The 26,893-nt window shown below is 42.8% G+C and overlaps 1 long non-coding RNA gene across 2 annotated transcripts; it reads right to left on the bottom strand.

Annotated features, from left to right (window-relative positions):
* Positions 1 to 4,548: 4,548 nt before the first annotated feature.
* On the bottom strand, positions 4,549 to 24,201 carry LOC142828961 (uncharacterized). 2 transcript variants are annotated; one of them, XR_012903149.1, is made up of 5 exons: positions 24,054 to 24,201; positions 22,047 to 22,179; positions 16,309 to 16,452; positions 15,690 to 15,770; positions 4,549 to 4,847 (listed from the first exon to the last, which is right to left on the bottom strand). It is a non-coding gene; the product is annotated as an uncharacterized LOC142828961 (long non-coding RNA). The 2 variants fall into 2 exon arrangements; XR_012903150.1 differs by having other exon boundaries at positions 16,375 to 16,452.
* Between the last annotated feature and the right edge of the window lie 2,692 nt (positions 24,202 to 26,893).

Below are 26,893 nucleotides of genomic sequence, written 5' to 3'. Positions count from 1 at the left end.
AATGATGTCAACGTGTAGTTGACTTCATGATTAATCAATAAGCCTGGGTATATTGGTTAATCCTATTGCCTACACACATTCTCCCTCCCCCCCCCTCCTTGCTGCCTCTGTTCCAGAAGCAGCAAGGGAGGGGATACAGGAGCCGATATGTGCAGAGAGCCGGCTTTTAAGCTGTTCTAACGTACCTATGGTTCCCTTTCATTGTATAAGGAACCCAGGTGCCTCTTTCAGGCTTTGTGAATCACATTCATTTTCTGAATGCCTAGAAGTGACATGCTATGACACTCAGCATCACAACTGGGCAGCAGCCAAGCAGGAGTTTGTAGTTTGCAGTGGTACCTAAAAATGGCACTTAGGAATGGAAGTAGCGTTGTGGATCCAGCACCTTACGCCTTTAGCTCTGGAGTCAAAAACTAAAATTGCTCAGTAAAGCTAGTAAACATTTCAGAGACTTCTAAACAGAATTTAATTTGACCACAATCACAGCCCTATTTAGATGCTGTTTGCAAAGTTGGGCCACTGGAGTTTTTCAAGAGACAAATTTCTGGCCCAATGCTGAGGCTCATTTCAATGCAAAACAAAATTTCATTTCATGTTCAAAATCTGCAATTGGTTTCTTCTATGAAAAATACTGCACATAGCCACTATCAGGCTACAGAGAGTAGCTGTGTTAGTATGTAACTTTAAAAATTAGTTATCCTGTGGCACCTTAGGGTATGTCTACACTACCCTCCTAGTTCGAACTAGGAGGGTAATGTAGACATACCGCACTTGCAAATGAAGCCCGGGATTTGAATTTCCCAGGCTTCATTTGCATAAGCGGGGAGCCGCCATTTTTAAAATCCCGCTGGTTCGAACCCTGTGCAGCACGGCTACACGGGGCTCGAACTAGGTAGTTCGGACTAGGCTTCCTAGTCCGAACTACCGGTACACCTCGTCCGAACTACCTAGTTCGAGCCCCGTGTAGCTGCGCTGCACGGGGTTCGAACCAGCGGGGTTTTAAAAATGGCGGCTCCCCGCTTATGCAAATGAAGCCCGGGAAATTCAAATCCCGGGCTTCATTTGCAAGTGCGGTATGCCTACATTACCCCGCTAGTTCGAACTAGCGGGGTAGAGTAGACATACCCTTAGAGACTAACAAAAATATAGTATCATGAGCTTACGTGGGGAAAAAACCCTGCTTCTTCAGATGATCTTGAGTGGGCCAGACACTTTATAAATATCTACGGTAAAGAGATGGATAAGCATGAAACCAAATTTGTTTTGAGTGAAAGCAGAAGTGGCCTATAAAGTTTAGGTCATCTCACATGAGAACAAAAACAATATCGCATGACTTAGGTGATCAGTCACACAGCTCAAAGATATAACACCGTGTACAGAAATGACCATTCACAGTGAACAGTTCATAAGTAAGCTATAAGCAGATATATGTCTATAAAAACATTTGTCTGACAATCCCAAATAGTCATCACATTCATTTTAAAATGGCAGGCTCCTTGCAGAATACATAAGAGGAGGGGAAAGGGCTCAATTTGCAGAATAAATTGTTTGCTGTGAATTGTTCCCTCAGCTCAAATGCTTAGCTTGACTATCTGATTTATCTCCCTGTTTTAAGTTGTCTCCCATTTCGAAAAGCAATATATTATACAAAATCATGGCTGTTTATTACTTGAGATGCACCATTTTGAAAAGAAAACAAGGGAATGTATTTTTAAATGATAAATTTTCAGTATGTTTACCCCTTGCGTAAACAAATAATGCTGGCACTTGCAAGTAATATTAAAGTTAATTTAAATTGCAAATCTGACCTTATTAAAATGGCTTTTTAGAGAGCTATAAACAAACAGTGTGAGAGCTGGTATTGTAGCCAAAACAACAGAACGCATTCTCAACCAGCACTGTAATTAACGTGGAAAAATTTTGTTTTCAAGTTCTGAAAATCTGAGAAGGGCAGAAGTAGAGGGGGAAACCATATTATGGAAATATCTTGGGGTAGGGAAACAATTTCATCAGACCAACCACTTTAAGAATACTTTGGGACAATTGCTCTTTCAATATAAATTCTGATGAACAGCATGAAAACATTATTACACAGTTGCTAATTTAATGTGTTTTGAATATTTTTTCCTACAGCTACTACATTCCCTCTTAATGTATGAAGCACAACCATTAAGATTTACTGTGTTTTCAGTGAGAATAAAAATGGAACAATTAAGACTGTGTTTGTATCTGCAATGGATATGGAGAGCTAGTAAATTTCAGCATTAACTGCCAAACAGATATACCATGTTTTTTTCTTGGCTTATGGAAAAATCTATACCTGAAGGCATATTTAAATCAGCATATTGTCAGCAAACAAATTGTATCCTTTTACTTAAAAAATAATACAGGCAGCAGCAGACCAAGTAAATTAGTTGGAGTAGAGGTGAAACACGATGGGTATTTTTTTCGCCTGCAGCTGAGCTTTGCAGTTGGTAATTATGGCTCTTTGGTACAACATGCCTACCTCCCTATGAGCTCAGACGAGTACCACCTCAGAGTTTAAAAATACCTCTGAACATCACAAAAGCACAAACCAAATATAATAATGGCTAAAAATACTCATTGATTAAAGAACATCTTCAATGCCACAGTCATCCAGACAGTTCTGAAAACAGCCACCTGCATTTCATGTGACATGAAAGGGACTGGGTAGAAGGAAACATTCTACTGATAAGGAGCAGGAAATCTTGTACACGAATGGACAATAAACTACTAAGACTATGAGATAAGGTAGAATTTATTACCGTTAACTTTTTAGCACCCAATTTTGTAAAGAGAAAGGTGCATGTCCCTATAGAGTGCAAGAATTTGACACAGTTCTAAGTAGCGTGTCCACAGTAGGGTGGCTTCTATCAACTTTGAAAGCAATGCCCTGTGGCTAGCTATCCCACAGTGCTTGTACCCCTTTGAATTCTGGGTTCTGTTCCCAGTACATGCTGGGACCAAAATTGTGCCATTGATGATTCTGGTTACATGTTGTCAGTGTCCCATAATGCACTCATTTCCTCCCTTCCCCTTGCTTAAGAACAATGCCAAACAGTCTTTTCATGCCCTTTTGTCACCTGGTTGTCCATGCAGACACCATAGTAGCATAAGCATAGGTACCCATCATGGATCCCATTGAGCATCAAAGCATGATGATGATGATAACCATGGTGTGCCTAACACGGGAGCATATCCAGGGTCTAACCATAATGAGAAAGAATCTCAGGATGCCATGAACATACTTTTCTGTGGCATACTTGAGTTGAGTGACTTGCAAATGCTGTTGGCATTTGATTCTCTTGACATAGTAGAACACCAGTTCTGGTGTCATTAGACAAGCACAGACTGGTGAGACCGCATTGGTATGCGGGTTGTGGACAATCAAAAATGGCTGAAAAACTTCCATATATATAAGGCCACTTTAATGGAAGTTTGTGAATCGCTTTTCCCCACCCTGAAGTGCAAGAATACCTGAATGACACCTGCTCTGACGGTGACGAAATGAGAGGCAATTGCTCTGTGGAAGCTTGCAATGCCACACAGCTACCGGTCAGCTGGAAATCAATGTGTAGAGAGAAAATCTACAGTGAGGGTTGTTGTGATCCAAACAGATAAGGCAATCAATACCCTTCTGCCACTATTAAGGGTAATGGCTCAAGGAAATGTGGAGGACATAGCAGAGGGCTTTGCTGCACTGGGGTTCCCTAACTGTGGTGGGGTAATAGATGGAATGAACATCCCCATCTTGACTCCCAACCGCCTTGCCAAAGAGTACATAATCCATACAAGGTATTTCTCGAAGGTGCTACAGGCCCTAGTAGAACACAAGGACCATTTCACTGACCTCAACATGGGATGGTTGGGAATTGTGCATGATGCATACATCTTTAGAAACTACTGCCTATGCCAAAACTGCAAGATGGAACTTTCTTCCCAGGCTAGAAAATTACCATCACAGTAATTGATAGTAATTTGGTTGAAATGCCAATAGTGACCCTTGGTGACCTAGTCTACCCCCCGCTCCCATGGCTCATGAAGCCATAGACAGCAGCCTGGAATGCAGTAAGGAACAATTCAATTATAGCCCAAGCAAGTGCAAGATGGTAGTAGAATGTACTCTGGGGCATTTAAAGAGAAGGTTCTGCAGTCTAAGACCTCAACAAATGCAACATTCTCTTTGCGGTGGCAGCCTGTTGTATGCTCCATAATTTTTGCGAGAGCAAGGGAGAAAGTTATTTGCTGGGAGGAAAGGGGAGTGGACAAAAGTGGGGTGCCTAGTCACGGATTTTGAGCAGCCAGAAAACAGGACGATAAGTAGAGCACAGTGAGGAGCAATGCAAATCAAGGAGGCTTTAAAAGAGAATTTTATATATGGCCAGTTGTGAAAGCCATGCATGTTGCTCTCTATGAGGTGCCTCTGCATTCAGCGTGCTTGCCTGTAAAACCCACCCGTTCAATACAAGCAATAAAGAGACTATTGTTCAGAAATCATGCTTTTTTATTTAAGGGACACCGCAGGGGCAGTGCAAGGTGGCAGTTTTTGGGGGGGCATTCTAGAAAGCTGATATGCAGTCCAACACAGATGCCATAGATGACGAGACTCTCTCCTGATGCTTCACTTCCATTTCTCTGCATGCTCTTCATGCATGTCCTCCAGCAGTGTATACCTCCATTAACTTACATACTCCTTATCCACACTGGCAGATTGCATTTGCTCCTTGAACATCTCTTCCTTAGTCTGTTTTCACCTGCAGATTTGTGCCAGCCAGACAGCTGGCACAGCCAGGGGAGTTCACACAGCAGGCTCATTGCTCTTCCTGCTGTAATAAGAAGTGAAGGTCAGATTTTTCAGGATGCATGATAGAGTGAATGTAAAACCTTATTTGTTAGAATAAATTTAAGGCCTGTCTAAAGACAATGGGGATGCGTTATGAACAAGGCCACAGTTATGCTTTTAAGTAGCCACTATGCAGCAAGTACACCTCAGAGTTCTTAGGTGAGCAGCTGGACTATCTTTGGTGGCAGGCATAATAAGGGACAGGCCAGGGAGGTGAGAGCGGGTCTGGCCGTAGCAAGAGGACAGAGACTCACACAGCACCTGTGTGTTCAGCAACCTCCATTTGCTGGGGGAGTGCAACTTTCCCTTCCTGCAGGACCAAGCAGGCAGGAGGCAGCAGGGGCTCTTGGTCAGGGTGGTAGATATCAGCATTTCTTTTGCCACTTCGTAGTTTTGCCTGAACTGATTCTTCTCCCCACACGAGGTCTAGGATCTCCTACATACTCCATTCTGGTGCTCATCAGCAACCTTGGGAACTCATGGAGCTTGAACACATGGTCAGATGTTCAGCTTGCTCTGAGGTCTGCTGGTCATGCTGGCCATACAGAAATTGAAATTCAAATTTTCCCAGGCTTTTCCTATTCACCTGGAGAGCAGTAGAGTTGAAAGTTGTGGCCAGAGTGGTCACCATAGGGCACTGTGGGACACCTCCTGGAGGCCAAGAATATCAACTTTCAAAGAGCTGTACTACCGCAAAGGTTGAATTTAGCAGTTACTCCTCGTGAAAGCAGGAGTACAGAAATAGAATTTAACAGCCCTTAAAATGGACAGAACAAGCTTGGTGGTGTGGACTGATTGCTTAGAAAAACTGACGTAATGTGGTTGTTTGAACAGCCCAAAGGCTACTGACTCTCCTTAACATGGACATGCAAGGAAGCGAACTTCCCCCGCTGGGTGACTATACTGCGGTTACTCAGCTTTGCATCGAGAGAGCCTGAATTTCAGATGCTCCTCCAGGAAGCAAGCAGGTAGAAAATGGGTGAATAGTTTGCCAAGTCCTGGCAGTATCTCTGATGCTGTCACCAGTGATGATGGCTGGTCATGTAGAAGGAAGGAGCTGCCTCATGGGAAAAGGTTGCACAAGAGTATTTGGCCCCAAGGGGTAGATCTCAGGAAGAACTGTGTCTCGGTGAAATGTAATGCTCTCGACTGGGCCAACACAGTTACACAGCATCCTTTATTCAGACCAGTGCATAAAATGCATCATTTCAGCTCCAAATGAAGTTCTGTAGAGACAATGACTCATATGGGAGTTCTCAAGCCTCTCTGGAGTAGAGGATGTAGCACAGAAACAGTTTGACCATCATAATCTAAGGCTGGTGCAAAACTCAGATTCTGATGAGCTCCTCGGTCAGGGATCATTGTTTTCCTTTGTGCTTGGAAAGGAAAGTGCCTTCTCCACATAGGGATACACTCTCTCTGGTGCCTCTAAGTATCATGGAATTGTATGTATACTACCCTTTGCATCTACCAGATGGGACTGGAAATCTCCCAAAGAACAGAATTTGTTGGGAAGTTTCCAACAGCTACTGCTTCTGCACAGCCCAACAATACCATGAGCTTTCTTTGATGCTTCCACTGCCAGTCAGAACCCAGGAGTGCAGATGCAGCACAGAAATTAAAATAATGAGGGGAAAATAACCAAATTATTGAAAGATTGGAAAGAATCTGTTCAGGTCTGATGCAAAGTCTGGATCAATGCTCAGGGCAGGTCTTGCTTTGTTCAAATCAGTTCACCAAGTCTTTCCTTTGATTTGCCTACCAACTCCATTAAACACTAAGCAGGCTCCGGTTCCGTTATTAAATTTCATTCTATTGGTTGCTTATTTCAGGCTTAGCTGACTACATCCAGGGATCAGTCATCTAAAAAATGTATTTGCTATTGAACTAAAGGAGCCAGTTCAACCTCTATCTGAGAGGAGGGGTTGGGCAGGCAAGGCAGAGTGGAAAGGTGAAAACTTTTTATGCTAATCTCTCTTGTTGGCCACTCCACCAGAGACATCTAAATCAGGGTCAGGCACTAGGAGCTGGAAGAATAAGACAATCTTTATTACTGTTAAATAGCTAATGTGCTGCCAGCAAATTGGATTATTACTCTCACTACCAGCTAGCTATTCCTATAACTGGTTGAAACCAGCCCATCTCAGAGTAATGAAGAAAAAGGCCCAAGCAACTCTTTCAGAATGAACTCTGAAATGCTGCACTGCATTGTCACATGACATATTTGACAAAGGGCTGAAGCACAGTGGCAGTCCCAGTTGCAGACAGAAATCACAGGAGCAAAATGATCAATTGGCCTGCCAGGTGATTATACCCCAAGCACACCAAAGATGCACTGAGAAATAAAGTTCACAACCAGCCATGCTCAACAGCCTTGAACATTTCTGTGTTAGTGCCTGGGAATTGGATAAAAAGGAGAATGTAAAAGGCAGCAGGTCATGCATGAAGGCAACAGTGCAAGGTTTAGATCTGTTTGCCTGACATTTAAGGGAGAGCTTGAATTCAACCAGTTACTACCTGGCAAGTGGGAAAAGGCAACTCTTAAAAGCTCAAGGAAAATTCTCACACTCAATAGGTAAAATATCAACACAACAGGATAGCATTTCCACTATGCAATAGGGAAGTAATAGCAATTTAAATACATTGGAGACAACACATATGTACTGTATAGCAAGAAATATTTTAACAAGGGGCTGTTACTACAGCTGTTGAAATAAAAAAAATTATGCTTGTTTCTGTTGCAAGGAAGCGCTGAGATTAACTTTTAAAGAAGACTGAAGAATAATATCCTTTCATTTAAGGCAAAGACCGTTGCTGATGGTTCAATAAAAGTAGCATGCAGGCTCAAGCTCCTATGTATTCATTTTGCAAAGAAAGACTAAATAAAGATAACGGACTCAGAGTACAGGAATATTAGACAAGGAGTGGGATACTATGTCAGCATGAACTGAACTGCATAGTAGGAATGAACTGGAGAAATCAGAAGGGGTTTTGACATAGAGATAGGTAGGATTTGACAGATCTCTTCATAAGGAGGTGGTCAGTTAATGTTGGCATTAAGAGCATTTTCAATATATTCAGAAGCAACACTGAGGATTGGATGGGGTGTTTCTGGGTACAGAATTAGGCAGAGAAGCTTTGTTAGGCTGAACCAGTGGGTCTTGCAGGCAGTAACTTCTGACTAACTTTTCACAAGCCTGTCAGACAGATATTTGAAAGAATAATGACATAGCAAATGTGGCAGTTCAGAGCCTCTGTTAATGAGCAGGCTTCCACACCTACAGCTGTAAAGTAACTGAAAAGTAGTGCATCACCCAACTGGTTTCTTAAAAAAATAAATTTAAATTTAAAAACATAGTAAGAGAACCAAAAAAGTGACTTCATGGCTCAGCAAGAAAGTAAAAGTGCAGTGAAAGACAAAAGGCATGCTTTAAAATGTGGAAGCTAAATTCTAGTGAGGAAAATGGAAAGGAGCATAAGCTCTAGCAAGTGAAGTGTAAAATATAATTAGCAAGGCCACAAAGAATTTGAAGCTCAGTTAGCCAAAGATTCAAAATGTAATTGCAAAAAAAAAGAAAAAAAAAGAAGTACATCAGAAGCAGGAAGCCAGCTAATCCATCAATGGGCCCACTGGATTCAAGGTGCTAAAGGAGCATTCAAGGAAGAGAAGGATATTGCTGAAAAAACAAATTAATTCTTTTCTTTTGTCCTCAGCGCTGAGGATGTCAGAGAATTTCACAAACCTGAGCTATTCATTTTGGAATATAAATCTAAGGAACTCTCCCAGATTGAGGTGTCATTAGAGGAGGTTTGGGAACAAATTGGTAAACTAAACAGTATCAAGTCACCAGGACCACATGGCATTCACCCAAGAATTCTGAAGGTACTCAAATGCAAAATCTCAGAACTACTTATTGTGGTTTGTAGCCATTTAAATCAACTTCTGTACCAAATGACTGGAGAACAGTTACAATGACACCAAATTTTAAAATGGGTTCCAGAGGTGATCCGGGCAATTACAGGCCAGTTAGCCTAACTTCACTACCTAACAAACTGGTTGAAACTATGGTAGAGACCGAAACTGTCAGACATGTAGATGAATGTAATTTGTTGGGGAAGAGTCAACATTGCTTTTATAAAGGAAAATCAAGCATGTGGACCAGGGGATGTAGTGGTGAGAGTGTACATAATGTTTAAAAAGCCTCTGAAAAATTCTCTCACCAAAAGCTCTCAAGCAAAGTAAGTGGTCATCAAATAAGAGGGAAGGTCCTCTCATGGACTGGTAACTAGCTAGTGAGGTAACTAGCAGTGTCCCCTAGAGGTCTGCTCTGGAAACAGTCCTATTCAACATATTCATAAATGAGGCCAGACTGTGTCACTACACACACATATTCTCAAAACCATCTCTGGGCCACCAGAGATAGCAATGTCTCCTCCCAATAGAGAAAAGAAACCAACATTGGTGCATTTCCTGCCAGCACAATGACAAAAGCATAGGGCCATAGGGTTAAATACCAATATATCAATTGGGGGATTGTTTCCTTGACTGTGTTTAACCACTTCAGGGGAACATGGTTGGCCACAAGCATGAAAGGGGACCAGGAGGTCATATCTCAAGGCATTCATGACCTGCTTTGACCACCAGAGCTTCCTTCTTGAGAACAAAGTAGTTCTGATCTCACAGGAACAAAAACTTGTGTCTGATGTAGAATATGGGGGCTCTTGCCCATTTGCCTCCTGGGAGAGGATAGCTCCCAATCTCTCCTCCAAAATGTCTTTCTGTAAAAGGAACTCCCAGTTGAAGTTGGGGCTGAATAACACTGGTTCTCAGCACAGTTTGTTTTTGAAGATCTGAAAGGCTCAGTCACACTCATCTGTCCAACACATCCATTGGGAACTGTCCTTCTTCAGGAGTTCTATTAGGGGCTGTGATCAAGGCAAAATTAGGAACAATGCATTGATAATATCTGACAAGCTTCAAAAATTGCTGCACCTGCTGCCCTGTGGCAGGGGCCAAGTCAGCCTGCAGAGCCTGGACCTTTCTTATCAGCAGTTGTACTTCACTCATCCAAGGGTATACCTCAGGTATGTGGTTTCCTGCTGCCCAATTTTACACTTTTGAGGGTTGGTCATCAGCTCAGCATGGTGTAAGAACAGTAGCCACCTCACTGAGGTCATCTTCCCAATGGCTGCTGTAAATCACTATGGGTATGTCTACACTGCCACCCTAGTTTGAACTAGGGTGGCTAATGTAGGCAATCGAAGTTGCAAATGAAGCCTGGGATTTAAATATCCTGGGCTTCATTTGCATCTTGCCAGGTGCCGCCATTTTTAAATCCCCGTTAGTGCGGACTCCGTGCCCGTGGCTACACGCGGCACGGAGTAGGTAGTTCAAATTAGGCTTTCTAATTCGAACTACCATTACACCTCATTGCCTATAATCTGGGGCTTCACCACCCTCTCGGTTCTTCAGGTATTATGGGCTGTATGCCAGGGATTGACAGTATCCTATCCATCAGGGCATCTTGGGCTGGTACATTGTGCATTCCTTTGTCTCCAGGCCCTCTTTTCTTTGGGGTTTACAGTCATCGGGGACATGGGCCAAACCCTAGGTCTGTCAGAAGTCAAAAAATCCTGCATGAGGGTAGCATTTGTGCTCAGAATCACTGGCCTGTGGCAAAGGACCCAGGTTAATTCTCGATTTGGGATGATACGTATGAACTGTTTGAGAAGACACTTGTTCAGTGACTTCTGTGCCGGTACGCCGTTTGGACTGTAAACATTGCCAGTTTGCATCCTTCATTTGCTGGGCTACAGGTCTGTCATTCCCTGAGTGGGCAGCTCTACTCCTGTAGTCATTGCAAGGATATACCTGGTGTGATTTCAAACACATCAAAGACTGTGGCCTTCAACCATCCATAGTATTGAGCTTCCCCCTGTTGGGAGCTCCCGATAGGCAACATGGGCCAGACCCATCAAATACAGGGCCAATAGAGTGGCTGATTATTCCAACCCTCTCAACTGTTATAAGAAGGGACTTTGGATCATCCTCAGGGCCCCTTTTTACCAAGCACATTGGCACTGTAGTGTTAGTGGGAGCTGCTGCACCCTTGAACTTGGAATACCCAGGTGTTGGCACAAGTGCAGCAGGTTGCTGTAAGCACTGTTGTTGCAGCTCACAATTTTGGGCCCACTGTTCTCAAATCAGTTGATGTTACTGATTTCCTCACAGTTTCAGTAGTTGTTGCTGCAGGAATTTGGCTACCTGACATTGCTACTGGTGCTGAGAAAGCCATTTGATCAGTTTCTTGACCACTATCCTTCCCAGACCAGAAGATGGTAAAGTAATTCCATTTCATACTGTCCCAGGAGAGGCATGAATGCCCACATTCTACTCCAAATGTGGTGGTCCCTCACTCTCAAGTGAGGAAGGAGACCACTCTGCCTTGCTGTATCAGGAATCAGCTCTCTGGCTCAGATCATGTTAGCAGGGCCGAGCCATAAGCAGTCATGGTTCTGTGGCTGCCTAGTAGAGACAACCAACTAGTAATAAGTGGAGATACTCACCCACCTTCAGATGGGCAGAACCCAAAGCAGTGTTTAGCTTGCAGCCTCTTGGCTGGGCTGGCAGTAATTAACTCTCTAAGGACAGATCCTTGTAGGTGAAGCAGAGCAGGGAACAGGCTTTGCCCTAAGCTTTACCCTGACTAAAGGGGCTCTGGTCCTGCCTGCGCCACTGAGCAGGCTTTAGCCCATCAACTTCTAATTGGGGCTAACAATAAGTAAACCTAGCCCTAATTGTCTAAGGCATCCTGACCCTCACACAGGAAGGAGCAACAAAAAGTCTGACGTTTCAATTCAGGTGGACTGTAGACAAAGTTAAGTCCTTTGACCTAGAAGGGAAGGCTGCCAGCCCCAAGTGGAATGTGGAGAGGGAAAGTAGGCCCACCCAACTCCACTGTCTCTCAGCCCATGGCCCTAATATTAGCAAAGTGGTCAACCACTGGGTCAGCAGGGATCCAGCCATAAAATGCTGATCTAGAGTATAGCCAGAGTATGGTCGACGGCCCCTGGACTATGTCCTACCTCCCTGGGATTTGATATCTTTTTAATGCACAGGTCCTCTGACTCCTCTAGGTACACAAAGCACAGTAGTCTTGACAACTCCTCTTCACAGTCAGTTTCCTCTGGGGACAGGTGCTACAGAGCACAGATTCAACTCCTAGGTGCCACAGTGGAGGGTAGGCATCCATCTTCCTCCCTGATTACAATTCAACTGAGGAACAGAGCCCTCCTTTTCTACTTCTTGGTTTGTGTTAACACTTCTGACTAGGAGGCAGGGTGTGTTAGGCTCCACCAACCAGGAGGTGTGTAGTGGTCCCTCACTCAGGTCCAGAGGGAGGCCACTTTGCCTCACTACACATGGGCTTAAAGAAAATTGATTCTACCAACTAACTTGACACAATTTTTTTGATAAGGTCCCAAGTTTGGTTGATAAAGGTAACAGTGCTGCCATAATATACTTTGGCTTGATACTACATAGCATTTTGATTAAAAAAACTAGAACAAAATTACCTTGGTACTCATTAAATGGAGTAAAAGAATCCAGCTGGGAGGCCTCAAAATGTAATTGTAAAAAGGAATCAACATCAAGTAGGTGGGTATATTTCTAGAAGGGTCTCATGGGGATCGGTTCTTGGCCCTGAACTATTTAATGTTTTTATAAATGACCTGAAAGAAAACAAATTCACCACTGATCAAGTTTGGAGATGATACAGAAACTGTGCCGTGGTAAATAGTGATGAGGACAGAACAACCCAGATGGCTTGCTAATCTGGGTGCAAGCAAACAATGTGTGTGTTAAAAGCAGCTAATGTAAAAACACACATCTAGGAATAAATAATGTAGGCCACAGTTACAGGATGGGGAATTTCTATTATGGAATGTAGCAACCCTGAAAAAGATTCGAAGTCCAGGTGCAGAGGGGAGATACGCTGAACAAGACCACCCAATGCGACTCTGTAGCTGAAAGGACTAATGCAACCCTGGAATGCATAAACAGGGGAATCTCTAGTAGGAATACAAAAGTTATTTTATTTCAGTATTTGGTACTGCTGGGATCACTGCTGGAATACTGTGTATCCAGTTGTAAGGTCCGCAATGCAAGAAGGATGTTGAAAAATTGGAGAGGGCTCAAAAAAGCTATAAGAATGATTAAAGGATTAGAAACCCTGCCTTATAGTGATAGACTCAGACAGCTCAATCTATTTAGTTTAACAAAGAGAAGATTAAGGGGTTACTTGACCACAGGCTAAGTATCAACTTGAGGGAAGAAATATGTAATAATGGGCTCTTCAATCTTGCAGAGAATCATATAACATGATCCAATGGCTGGAAGTTGAAGTAGACAAATTCAGAATAGAAATAAAACAAATTGTTAACAGTGATTCTCCATCACTGAGAAATTTTAATTTCAATTGAGGGAGTTCTCTGGACTGTGTTACACAGGAGGTCAAATTGAATGGACCCAGTGGTCCTTTCTGGCCTTTTTATCCCTACCCCTTCCATGGTTTAGAAAGCCAAACTTGTATGGGTCAACTGCACTGGAAAGGCAGGCCACAAAGGGTCAATAAAGGGTACTTGGTGCTGGGGCACAACAAGCCCAATCCTCCTGTGTTCTGTCTACACAACACAGGAGTTCCCTTCCTACTATAGCAGTTACTACTGTGACAACAGTGTGGTTTGCCTGGAGTGGAGGATAATTTTCCCCTCCTCTCATCCATCTCTTGGATCACCTGCACAATAAGAGCCAGGCTTTGCACAACAGAGGATGTGGGACAGTCAAGCTGCTTCTTCAATGCAGTAATGAGTATTATAATACCAAGCTGCATCTTCTGTATGCAACGTATTAAAACCCTGAGCTCCTTATAAACAGCACTAATTTCACTTATCAGTGAAACACACCCTTCTCTAGTGTGGAACACAGCAGCTGTTTAAGAATACACAGCAACACCGCCTATCAGTTTACAACAAGAAGTAATACACCATGCAGTATGGTATTTGGGCAAGGAGAATGCAATGGACTAGACTGGAAGTTAGACAAGACGTTCAGGGCCAACATCTTTACTTATGCAAAACATGCCATGGGACAATTAATACCACAAATAGTCAAGACCTCAGTTTTATGCCACACCTTTCTGGAAGTGCCTGTATCAGGACAGTTCCCCCTAGTGTCATGCTGTGGTATAGGCTCACCCTGGGTAAGAGGGAAGACTGACATTCACCCAGCTCAGCTCTCTGCAGCAGCTTGAATTTTCCTTAAAAGTTTCCTGTGCAAGTACTGACCAGTCCTCACCCTGCCCAACTTATGACAATTGACAAGATTATAGCTCAAGATGCTATGGCTTCAGGCTAATCAAAAACTCTCAGCTCTAATCTCAGAAAGGGTTCCATCACCTTACCCAAGCTTAACTATGCATGTGCTACACTGTAGAGAGAAAATATTATGATCACCAGTGGAAGAAAGAATGACCATAGAACAGGAAAACCAGTGTTACTTGCATTGAGGCAGTGGTCCCTGGTTCATTGTGCTAAGCATTGTATATCCCTTGCCCCAAAGAGCTTGCAGTCTGAATAGACAACACAAATAATGGGAAAAGGAAGTATCATTATCCCCACAACTGGGAAACTGAGGCACAATAAGATTACGTGTCTTTCCCAAGATTCTGAAGAAAATCTGTGACAAAGCCACAATTAGAACCCATATCCCTCAAGTCTGAGGGCTTGTGAACACAGAGGTTGTCAAGCCAGCGTATGAATCTACAGTGCACATACTAGCTGGCCATGTGAACTCTGTAAAGGAACTTTTAGTGCACCAGAAGCAGGGTCCTAATCATCATTTAGTACACAGTGGATTAGTGTTATAGATTTACTCTCTAAGTAGCTGTGTATTACATTTACATGTGGGCACGCTTCAATCCAGTCCCTTAAACAAAACCAACCTTCCTCTCTTTGCCCAGCTCTGCCAATGATATGCAGTGTGACCTTGGGCATATTACTTCATGTATACTATGTGACATATTGAATATCCCTTAGGGAGGAGAGTATTTCTTTTTGCCTCCCACAAGCATTGTGATAAGTCTTTAATACTTGTATAGTTCTTTGAGGAGTTCCTCAGAGGAACAGCTCTACAGAGGTACAAAGCTATGTTCTTATATGATCTGGGGAAATGGTACAATATGTAGAGCCATGCAGAAAATTTGTATCTGCATCCAATCTGTGATCAACAAAAATGGCCCGCAGACATAAAGTGGAAATCTATACATTTGCAGGGCTCTAACAATATGCTAACACAAATGGTGCAGTACAGTGCTTAATAAATTTACAACTAGCATAGTAAAGACTCTTGCGGTTATAAACTTCTTTCCCAGTTTATTTCATTCTTTTCTATTCAGAAACTAATTCCCCAGAGCAGCGTATTAAATAACCACCTTCGTCTTCTGTAAAAGGACACCATAGTCACCTTGGCAGCCTAGATATACCATTACTATTCATTGACCAGAGTTACAAACACCACTGAAGATCTCTTGGAATTATTTAAATATCTGAGATTTCACCAAGGGTAGCGCTAAATTGGTACTGTTAAAAGGCAAGAAAACTATACACTCACACCCATCCACATGTGCTGTTTGCACACACGTCTGTATTAACTGATTAAAGCACCAATTTGTGAACATATTTAAAATGAATAACTAATCTGATCCCTGTAGCTTTTTTTCTGACTCTAGGCACTCTTTCCGTATAGCTTGTTGTACTTCTTACTTACCATGTTATGTCACAGACTAGAGTGCAAACTCTTCAGGGCAAAGAAATTGTCTTCTAATCTATCCAGCAAGGCATCTGCTGCCTAAAAATAATACAGAACAACAATAAGGCTTTGTGAACCTTTAACTGAATAAAGAATCACCAATGCACTTCCACTATAGTATCTTCTCTTATTCAGGTTCCATAAGCATTCATGGGTGATTTGTTTTTCCACAGGAACATTTGTAGAAAGCCTGAGAATGTTCACATATGATGTGTGCCCAGAAATGTTTGTGACTGTCTTGTTATTTCTTCTATTTCCTTCCCCCATGCTATAAATATTTTGGTCATCTAATCAAGGAGCAGAAGCAATATAATACAAATTGGTGCTAACACACTAGAAACAAAACAGAGAGAGAAGTCATACAGCATTAACTTGGGGGAAACACCACAAAAAGAGTTCATAACACAAACATGAGCTAAGCCCCCCTCCCAGCCAAGAATCACCTGAAGTCCAAAGAGTCCGACACCCCAAAAGTCTCTGTCCCTGGTCCGTGCCACCCAGAGTCCCAAAGTTCACCCACAGGGTTTCACCTCCCAACCTGGGTAGAAATGGGGGTGGCAGGATAGATAGGGGGCACCTTACGACACTCCGCCACGCTCCACCAGCTGTCTCGTCCCACGCCACCAGACGCTCCGCTCCTCACCTACTGCTGCCGCTGGTCGCCGCTCCTCGCCTGCCACCGCTCCATGCCACGCCACTGGTCGCTGTATTCTCTCCTGAGCTGTACTTACATATCAACAGCTAACAGTTAATTACCTTGCAGAGCTAAACAATTGGACTACGTCTAGACTGGCACGATTTTCCGGAAATGCTTTTAATGGAAAAGTTTTCCGTTAAAAGCATTTTCGGAACAGAACGTCTAGATTAGCACGGATGCTTTTCCGCAAAAGCACTTTTTGTAGAAAAGCGTCCGTGGCCAATCTAGACGCGCTTTTGCGCAAAAAAGCTCCAATCGCCATTTTCGCGATCGGGGCTTTTTTGCGGAAAACAAATCTCAGATGTCTACACTGGCCCTTTTGCACAAAAGTTTTGCGCAAAAGGGACTTTTGCCCGAATAGGAATTGCATAGTATTTCCGCAAAAAGCACTGATTTCTTACAGTAGGAAGTTAGTGCTTTTGCGGAAATTCAAGCGGCCAGTGTAGACAGCTGGCGAGTTTTTCCAGAAAAGCGGATGATTTTCTGGAAAAATTGGCCAGTCTAGGCACAGCCTTGTAGCAGGTACACCCATCCCTCCTTTTAGCTGACTGATAGCAAGAAGCAGTTCAGCCCCTGCTTACAAGTGTAATCAAAAGGTATCCTTGGCCAGAATTCCTACGCATACTTATGTTGACTGCCAATTATCTCTCCCTCTTGTCCCTAGAAATAGTAAGGTGGATGTATAGTAGTTAGCCCATTGTGAGTATTTTGTTTCCTGTGCACAACATCTTTAAATATTAGAGCAGTCTCTCTGTTCCATTTTCTTCTGAGAGCTCAATGCAGACTGTGAAAGGAGACTTTGTTCTCTACTTTTGATTAGTTACTCATCAAAACAAAGGTATTTATTGTACACAGAGAAAGATAACAGTTTGCACACCATGTGGCGATACTCCAGAATGAAAGGACTTATGTAAATGGAAATTATTTTTATGAAGATTGCATATCATACATTACTGACATACGAAAGGCATTATATTGTCTATTTCAGGGACAAACTTGAGCAAACTGTGAGCTATCAGAATTCTAAAAACATGGTCCATGTGCATTATTCTCTCTTTTCCAAAGACTGCAGAATCCATGTGACTTCCACTGAGCTCATGATGCAGCATTGCAAGTGTATGTCTTTCCCCTCCATCGGCAACACTGCTATTAAAGATGAAGGGGCTCCAATCTGCTCCATTTCACACAAATTAAATGGAGCCCTATAGTACCAACACTGCTCATGGCCTAGGTCTCTCTAAGCTGAACAGCAGCACAGACCTACAGCTGCTTAATGAACCCTGCCCAACCAGGGGCTCAGGACTCATGATGGAGTGTCTGGCTGGGGAAGGAGCAGTCCTCCCTCAGCAGCAGCAGCAGCAGCAGCAGCAGCAGCTCCCTGCTGAGAACAGAGCAGCGAGTCTCTTCCAGCTAGTAGGGAGGGAATGTGTCCTTACTAGCTGGGAGAGACTCACTGTTCTGTCCTCAGCAGGGAGCTGCTGTTGCCATTGGAGGGAGAAGTGTCCCTCCCCCAACCAGGCAGCTCCATGTGCGGAGCCCTGTGCCCATGGCTGTGTGGGGCTCACTAAGCATCTGCAGGGCTGTGCTATCACGCAGTTTAGAGGGAACCTTGCTCATGGTTGGGCAAAATCTGTGCTGACCTTGCTGTGCTCGGTAACCACTATGGAAGATGCAGGAAGAAATCCTTCATAAGCAGCCTAGGTAATCCTGGAATAAAGCTGTTGCCAATGAGATAGCCACAAATCATTTATCTAGCGGTCCTGGAAAGGGCTTCATGATTGTATTGACATCAAAGTACTAACTCTTCTTTATTATGGTCCTTACTTCACATATGGTACCAACAAGTTTGGAGCACTTGGAAGCAATTCAGATAAAAATGATCCCATGAAATGAATAACGTACATCCAAAACCAGTCTGGCTTCTGCTTGCTCTAAACAGGTGCTTATATGCACTTTTTGAAAGTATAAAAGTGAGATAACTGTTTGGCAAAGGAAAATGCCCAAGAGGGAAAAGTGACTTCTTCAACACACTGATGTCTTAAGTGCAATCCAGATTTATTGTACTGTGGCTAATACTGAAATTATTTTGATGTATTTACAGGGCTGTTGCTCTGTGTTATGTCTTCAAAGAATGTGATGACCAAATGCCACACAGCCTCCTCAGAAATGCACCATAGACCTAATAAATACATAAATAATCTGACATTTCTTTGACATTTATTGACTTCCCAGAGGCTCATGGTATATGAAAAATAGACCTCTGGAATTTTAAACAGTATCTGACTGGCATAGTTTGGGGGGAAAAAAAGACTTCTTATACCTATAATCCAAGATCCAGTGAGAACATGGGGATGAATATTGGCAAGATTTTAATGCTGGAGATATAGACGCACCAATCTCCTACCTAGAGATGTAAAACCATTTATAATGTAGATAGCCCATCAGTTAAACCCAATCTAACAGAATAAGCTATAAATTGTGTTTGGTTACTAGAGTCTGCCAAGTTTCTACGGAATTCGGGGGGGAGGGCGTGTAGATGTATTTGATTGCTGTCAATACATTGGGGTTTTTCCCTTGACCATTACACTGATGCTGGTATAGTTTAAAGCAGATTTAAAAATAAGAAAATGCTGTTTGGTTTTGTTCTCAACAGGACTGCCCAACCTTTTCATCTTATAATATTTTTTCAATAAATAGATAGATTGCAGCATTTTAAGAGAAACCAGTGTGCCTGGTATTCAGTCTTCCCACTAGTGTTCTTTATAAAAGCTATTCATAATTATAACCAGATTGGGAGAGAAAGGGAGTCAGAGAATTAAAGGCAGTGAGCACAGTTCCATAAAACAATAGACTCATAAAATGATCAATATGTTTCTCAGTGATGCAAACACCTCCCCAAAAATGTGGCCTTAGATTAAAGTGCCATGTGGGTCTGTATGATATAGTGAGTTTCAAAGTCATAAATGCAAAAGGAGTCAGGGGAGGAGTTAAAGGAGGATGGCAAAGATAACGGAAGAACTCAATAAAAGCCAGTTCAATAATGGCCGTCATAGCACTTGATTTATTGTTTTTAATAAAGTATCTTAAAGGCCATGTTTGAATACACCATGGTGGTTTATTTAGTTAATTTGCTCTGGGACAAAAGATGGTGTTTAATAAATGCCTGTTATTAACAAAGGAGTAAATGAGTTCAGAACTACTTCTCACTAGAGCCAAAAATGACCACTGTACAATAGGCAAGACCCACCTCTCTGCCACAGCAACCTCGTGACACTAACGTGCCTGCTCTGAGAATGGAGGAGGAAGGACAAGAGTGAAGTTTCCTATAATTCTCACTGTGACGGGAAAAAGAGAGAGAAAACAAAACAGAAGCCTTCTTGTAGGCTGCTCACAAAAATGTATGTAATTCTGGAAGATGATCATATACTACAGTGGTGAGTAATACCTCAGGTGACATCCTAGCTGCAGTGAAATCAATGGCAAAACACCCACTGAAGTCACAATGAGGCCAGGATTTCATCCTCAGATTAGATTAAGTAGAAAGGAAGTACTAGATCCAGTTATGTACATAGAGAATCTGAGCAATGTGACTTAGGTTATAAGAGATTTAAGGTGTCTTGTGGGAGTTTTACTTTGGAAAATAAATTAGCTTCACAAAGATGAGTCTTTTTCTGGTCCATACCTTTCTAGGGCCCATCCCTGGGGGCTTTGGAAGCACAGAGGCAGCTGTTCAAGGAACTGAAGTGGTTTCCAACTCTTGGGCAGCTAGTTGTTCCCTGTGCTGACACACACACACACACACACACACACACACACACACACTCACTCTCTCTCTCTCTCTCTCCCCCCCCCCCCCCCCCCCCAAAGAGAGGGAATTTTGGTTTTGTTCTCGTTCCAGGGGTGGGATGGGAGCGAAGCCCAAATAAATGCAATATGAAGAGGGGGCCCTTTCAACCTATTCTGGGGTGTTTTCCAGATGAAAGTTAAATGAGCCGACAGCTGTTTGACAGATTTCTCTGATATCTTGATCACAACTCTGTCTCTTAGCAGCAGCAATCTTCAGCAGCCAAAGCTGTGCTTGAGCCATTGTTGAACACAGAAGGGCCATGGCATTTTATTTCAAAACTGCTGCACTGACATTATCTAACTGTAGTCCCAGACATTTAATTCCATTGAATAACACTGACTCTTTCCCATATAAGCCTCTCAAGTTCTTCAGAAGACAACATGTTTGGACCAGGGGTATATAAAGCACTTTATACCAGAGAATAGAAAATCATCTATCAATCATATGTTTACACTTATATTAATATCTAGCAGCCTCACAGCACTTTTCATCCATAGTCTTGAAAGGGGGCTGGGAAGCTGACAGACATTCTGGGCTTTTGGGCAAGATGGGGGGAGCTTGACTATGCTCCCAGAAAGGGCAGGGCCACAGGCAGAAGAGGCAGGTGCCTGGAGCATGCTGCACCATGCCCACCCCAACCAGCTCTCAAAACTGCATGGAGCACACCACACACCATTTCAGTGGTGATTTAAGGGGTCAGGGGTTCTGGCCTCCACTGCTGCCACAGTAGCAGAGCCCTGGGCCCTTTTGAACCACCATGCCCCAGGGCAGCTGTTCCTTTTGTCCCTCACTCCTACTCCGTCAGCAGGCCTGAAATGTGGGATAGTTTAATTAACCCTATTTTACAGATGAAGAACCTCCCGAGACACATAAAAGTCCTACCCAAATTGGCGGCAGAAAACTCCACATCTCCTACCTCTAGGTCTGATGTTCTGTTCACTGATGGCAAGTCACAGATGTCTTACTGCCCATAACTGCTCCATTGCTAGCCCACAACACATTGCTGTGTCAAGCCTGTAGCTCAGTAACATCACCAATGGGCCCTGCATGTCAAATGGAGACCTCACAACAAATGACATGTTAAGATGGCATAATTCTATTGTCTGTCTCTTCAGATGTTCTACCACCTTAAATTGAATTCAGCGATCATACAAGCATAGTACTGTCTTCACTAAAGCGTATCACACAGATACATAACAGAATAGTAATAGAGATGTAGCCGTGTGCTGCATAGTCCTGTCTTTTGTTACAGATACTAACACTGATGTACTTCCAGTGCCCGCTGGAGCTGAAGCAGCCTGCATACTGTACCCCTCATCCTCAGTCCCAACCCCAGAGCAAGGATATAAATGAAATATCCTTTTTTATTTTATTATCCAACCCCCAAAATTAATTGAGTTTAGGACCCAAGTAATGCCAGGTAAACCGTCTAGTATTGTATAGGAGAACAGCCCAAATGCTAGCCACCAGTGGTGCACTGGGACCAGGCAATGGGGCTCAGCATTACAGAATGGGAGCCCAAAAGTATAAGCACTGTTATCCATACCTGCTGCAGATAACCACTGATTGACATCAGCAGCTTACCTTGGCTCTCTCTCATCTCTCAGGAAATAAAGTTCCGCCTTAAGTAAACTCCCTCACTAACTAATCTCACACAGAGCAACTCAACCCATCAAAAACACACTGACAAGCTGCCTCCACAAACAGGGCTGTAATCAGGATCAGTAACTTCATGTTATCTTGCTTAGCCAGACCCACCTATATAACTCACCTGGCTCCAAAGATGTTTGTAAATAACTGCTGTCTTCCATAGGCTCTATGATGCCTTGGGATCTCTCTTCTGCTGTACCATATATTCTTTGCTTGTCTAAGCTATTTTTGGTAAGCAATTGGCCTTCAGATTACTGTAAGCAAAAGGAAAAGCCCATCAAGATTTAATGATCATATTTCAGTACCTCACTACTTAATGGAAATTTTGGTTTCTAATCCTTATATAGTAGAAGCCCGTTAGTTCCAGGAACGAGAGCAGAGAAATACAAAATGAAGATTTGAAAAGAGCTGTCAAAAGAGCGCATACCATCAAAGGAAAGTAATAGGGGAAAGGGTCATGACAAAAGAGTACAGGATATCTACAGAACTATAAAAGCAAGCCAATAAAATTCAATGGAATTTCAACACGGAAATACATCTAAGCGTCAATGAGCAATATTATGATTATAAAACAAATGTTTGCAGTTCTTCAAAGCAGATCAACCACCTAGGCTCCATGGCATTACAAATAAATCATCACCACCAGAGAGATGACGCCCCTTAAAGAAGATACCCTCCTCCCCTCCCTTTCTCTGCAAACATGTGCATTGCCAGCCAGCCAGCCATGAGAGTCACTTAGCCAAGTCACACCAAAACCTTCAGATCCCTTAAAAATTGAAAGTTTCCTCTCCAGAAAGTCAGGCTCACAGGGTGATCCATGCTCTAGAAAAAATGACTATCCTTCAAGTTTTCCAGATTCTATGGGCAGACCTGGCGCTAGAAGTAAGCAGACTAAAGACTTGATTAGGGCTCCGAGCAGCCGGGGGAAGGGGGATTGGCTTTTTATTAAAAGACTTACAGTATTATGTAAGGGAAGGTCAGAAATATTCCTGCTTAGAGCCCCCACTGAGCTAGCACTGATTCCAGCTACATATTGCTGTAATTGTAACATTTCCCATGTCAGACTTCTGGGGGAACAATGCAAAATGATTTTCATGTCTTGATTCTTAGATTTTTATTCTAAATTCCATTGTGTATTTCAATTTCATTATCACTTTGTTCCCTGCAAGGCTCCCTTTATGCTGGCCAGCAATGCTCGGGAGCAGAGACTGGCCATTTCCCTCAAACTGGGGATTCCCCTAGCATCGGGGATGTTCCCAACAGAATTGAGCCGACCTATCCGGCTCCCAGCTTTCCTCTCAAACACCCTGATTCAAGTGACATGTCATAGAATCATAGAGCTGGAAGAGACCTCAGGAGGTCATCAAGTCCAGCCCCCTGTCCAAAGCAGGACCAATCCGAATTAAATCAACCCAACCAGGGCTGTGTCAAGCCAAGGCTTAAAAACCTCTAGGGACGGAGATTCCACCACCTCCCTAGGTAACCCATTCCAGTGCTTCACCACAGCCCTAGTGTCAGGGACTTGTCACCTCTGCTGAAAAGGAAGCTAGTCCATAATGACTATAGAAGTGAGGAGCTGACCATTAACCTCAGGCCCATTGATCTTTTGGAAGCCTGACATGAATTATTCAGTTGCTTTCCCAGGACTTGAAGAGGAAGCTCATCTGCCTCCCTGACCTCTCTGACTAAGCATTTCTGACAGCCTTCTTAGCTCTCCTGCTGACCCTGCATCCTGTTCATAACCATCCTCATCATCAAGAATCTTCCCTGTTGACCTTTCAGCTTTCATTTCCTGCCTCTCACCTATGATGCACTCTGCCATTTCCACTTCACATCCTTTTCCTATACCTGAATACATGCCTTCTCCCACCGTGCCGCTGCCCCCAGTCCAGATCCACCTCTTTAAATATAGACACTCCCTAAACAAGTTAAATCACACAACCGCTTCCTTTGCAATCAAACTCTATCCCTTTCATCTGACTTTGCTTCTCACCCCGTCACAAAAATATTAAAGTACTTTTTAAATACAATGAAAATTCCATCAAAAAAAAAAATCACCCAGATACAAACACTATGAGAACTAGTGAACTCATGATCCTAATTTGTGTAAAACTCACTCTTCTCTTACCTGCTGCCCATGGTTTTGTCTGATCTGGGCCTCCATCCTACAACTGTAGATTTTCGGCTGTGTTAAGGGTCTAGCTTGTGGATTTTTTTTTGAAAGGACAGAACCTTACAATGTCAAGCTCTTTAGGGAAGAAACTATGCTTCCTAACTGCTTCAAGAGCAAACTGCAAACACATGATGGTTTAGAAATAATAATCCTACATTTTTTAATAGGAAGATGGGGGTGGATTTTTGAGGTGTGCGCAACAACTTACACCTGGCAACATTGGAAGGCTTTGGGGAGGGGAAGGTCTTTCTTTCTTTTAATGACTCCAGACAAGCTCACATGGGCAACAGATGCTTTGTGAAGTACTTGCTTTGTTTAGTTTAATCTTCGTAGAGCAGACACAGAATTAGTAAGAGGTGAATGAATATTCCTTGTGTGAGCAGCAACAGGTTTTGTGCGGATGGAGTTTTCCATAGCTTCAACCTCATCTTTCCCCACAAATAAAACTGCATCTGTTTCATGTTTTCACAGCGAACAAAGGCTGAATCTTAATCTACTGAAAACACCACATATGTCTTAGTTTTGATAACATTGCCATCTAGTGGCTCTGGCATGAAACAAGTTTTTCTGCCTTCATGAACTTGTCACAAAGATAAAAAGTTGTAAGGTTCCTGTCAACCCTCTATTTTTCATTTGGAAGCCAATCTTTGTGATACCACTATAGATTTTTCTGAATATAGCTCAGGCTAGCTTTAATGAGGTTTTCTTGTAGCCTGAAGTATGTGCTAGCCCTCTTGACTGCCTTCGATGAGTGGTGTTTTTCAAATATTGTCAGTCACACTCAATGAACTGGAATAGCACTGCTGTTTATCTGTTTTTAGTTAGGGCTAAGAGGCTTTACATGGGTGAATAGGCTGTCAGTGTGGAAGTTACACCAGTAACTAAGGAATAACGTGATCAGTGTTCATTAACTTCAGGGAGGGAGACAATTCTGTGAGGGTATGGCTAGACTACAAGTTTTTGTCAGAAATGCGTACCTTTTCCAATTCTTTTGTCGGAAGAAGCTTTTCCATCTACACTGAGCCAAATGTCAGAAAAAAAAACCCTCTTTTGGAAGCCCCCTTCTTCCTTGTAGAACGAGAAATACAGGGGCTTCCGAAAGAGCACATATGCTCTTCTGCAAAAAAAAAAAAAAAAAAAAAAAAAAAAAAAAAAAAGCGGAAGAGCAAACACGTTCCCTGGACACGGTAGAGGTTTTTTCAGGATACCTCCAGTATCCCCCCCCCACACACACACACACAGTCTAGCTGTACCCTGAGTGTGCTGTAGATTTCCCCACAAACAGACTACTAGAGTCTTGTACTTCCCCTTCCTTCTAGAGAATCCTGTCAGATTTTCAGGGATTTGTGCAGTTACTGGGGGAAACACCAGAAAGCAGGACCATCTGTGGGGAGACCCATTATGAGTCTAAAGAAGCTGTGGGCCCCAGCAGGCTCTTACAAGCACCTTATACATGCTCCTTGAAAAAGAAAAATCCAACTTTCAGATTCACTTGAGACAGCTTCTGACTCGATAGCATCTTGAATTACTGTACCTTTTTCCTAATGAGGAAATTGAAACACAATGTCAGGAACAACACCCTGTGAGCCTCTCAATACTTGCTTTTAAAATTAATTTAAATCGCTCCTATTAAAACAAATTTTCATAGTAATATTTACTTAAAAGTTAGAGTTTTCATCAGTCGATTGGCATGTCCCAAATATCAAGTTGAAAAGCCAAGACCTTCAAAGACTTTAATAAGCTGTATAACTTTAAATAATACAATACATTCAGTACCATCTAGGACAGCACACTGTGCAGTGTAGTCATTTCACTAATGTCTCAGAAGTTTCAGGGATAAAATTCAGACCATCCTGCTCTTAAAGCTTTGACCCCTGCTACTTGAGCTGACGGAGAATCTTGAATAGCTCTTAGCAGTTACAGGGCCTATGACACACAGTGAATTATATGTAATTGAGGGCAGTGGTAACACCTACACAATTGCCAGTTCACTACAGAATTGAAAGGGTGGGAGTTGCCCAACAACACTGAACAAACAACTATGTACAGATGGAGAAAAACATTCAGGTATGAAGGCGTAAGACTAAAAGACACGCGCAGAGATGTGCAAAACAACCCACTGATGTTTTAATCAACATGTTACTTAAATGAAAGCCAAAGAAACTTCTGCAAAGTGGTGTCTCTTTTGAAATGACCTAGAATCGCTAAGTACCCCTAGCAAAAGCCTTCAAAAGGCATCAGGGAGGCTAGCAGGCAGAGAATTGCAGTAATCAGTCTTTGAAATGATAAAAGCAAGGCAGCACCTTTCCAGCACCAGGCTGCATTAACCAATTTGCTTGCAAAAGATTTTGCTGGTAAAGGCACAGAGATGAGAAACAGAAACCTGAAAAAGAAGGAAAAATACCTTTGAGACTATTAACACCTCACAGTCCTGAAGATATTGGGAAGACTGACCCCAAGTGTTTCTAAATCCAGCAGTTATTTTTTAATGGGGGGGGGGGGGGGAGGAGAACAAAGAAAAGGTGGGGAAATGATCAGAAACTATTTTTGCACTTGATTTAATTAGAAAAAAGGGGTGTAATTCCCAATGTTCTCTGGAGAACAGGCAAAAGCAAAAGACATGTATAGTAGATCTCTATCCCATACAGCGTACGTCATATGAACTGAAAATTAGCATTCAGGAACTTTTTCCTTGTAGTCTCCATGTGTGAGATACAAAAGCATAGAGGATGAGCCAAAGCTTTCCAGTGGTTAATGGCAGATCACCCACTAGCTGAACTATCTTCATTTTCTTA

This window comes from Pelodiscus sinensis, chromosome 4, assembly GCF_049634645.1.
Source record: "Pelodiscus sinensis isolate JC-2024 chromosome 4, ASM4963464v1, whole genome shotgun sequence".
In the NCBI taxonomy this organism is placed as follows: Eukaryota; Metazoa; Chordata; order Testudines; family Trionychidae; genus Pelodiscus; species Pelodiscus sinensis.
This window is presented reverse-complemented; position numbering and strand designations above follow the sequence as displayed.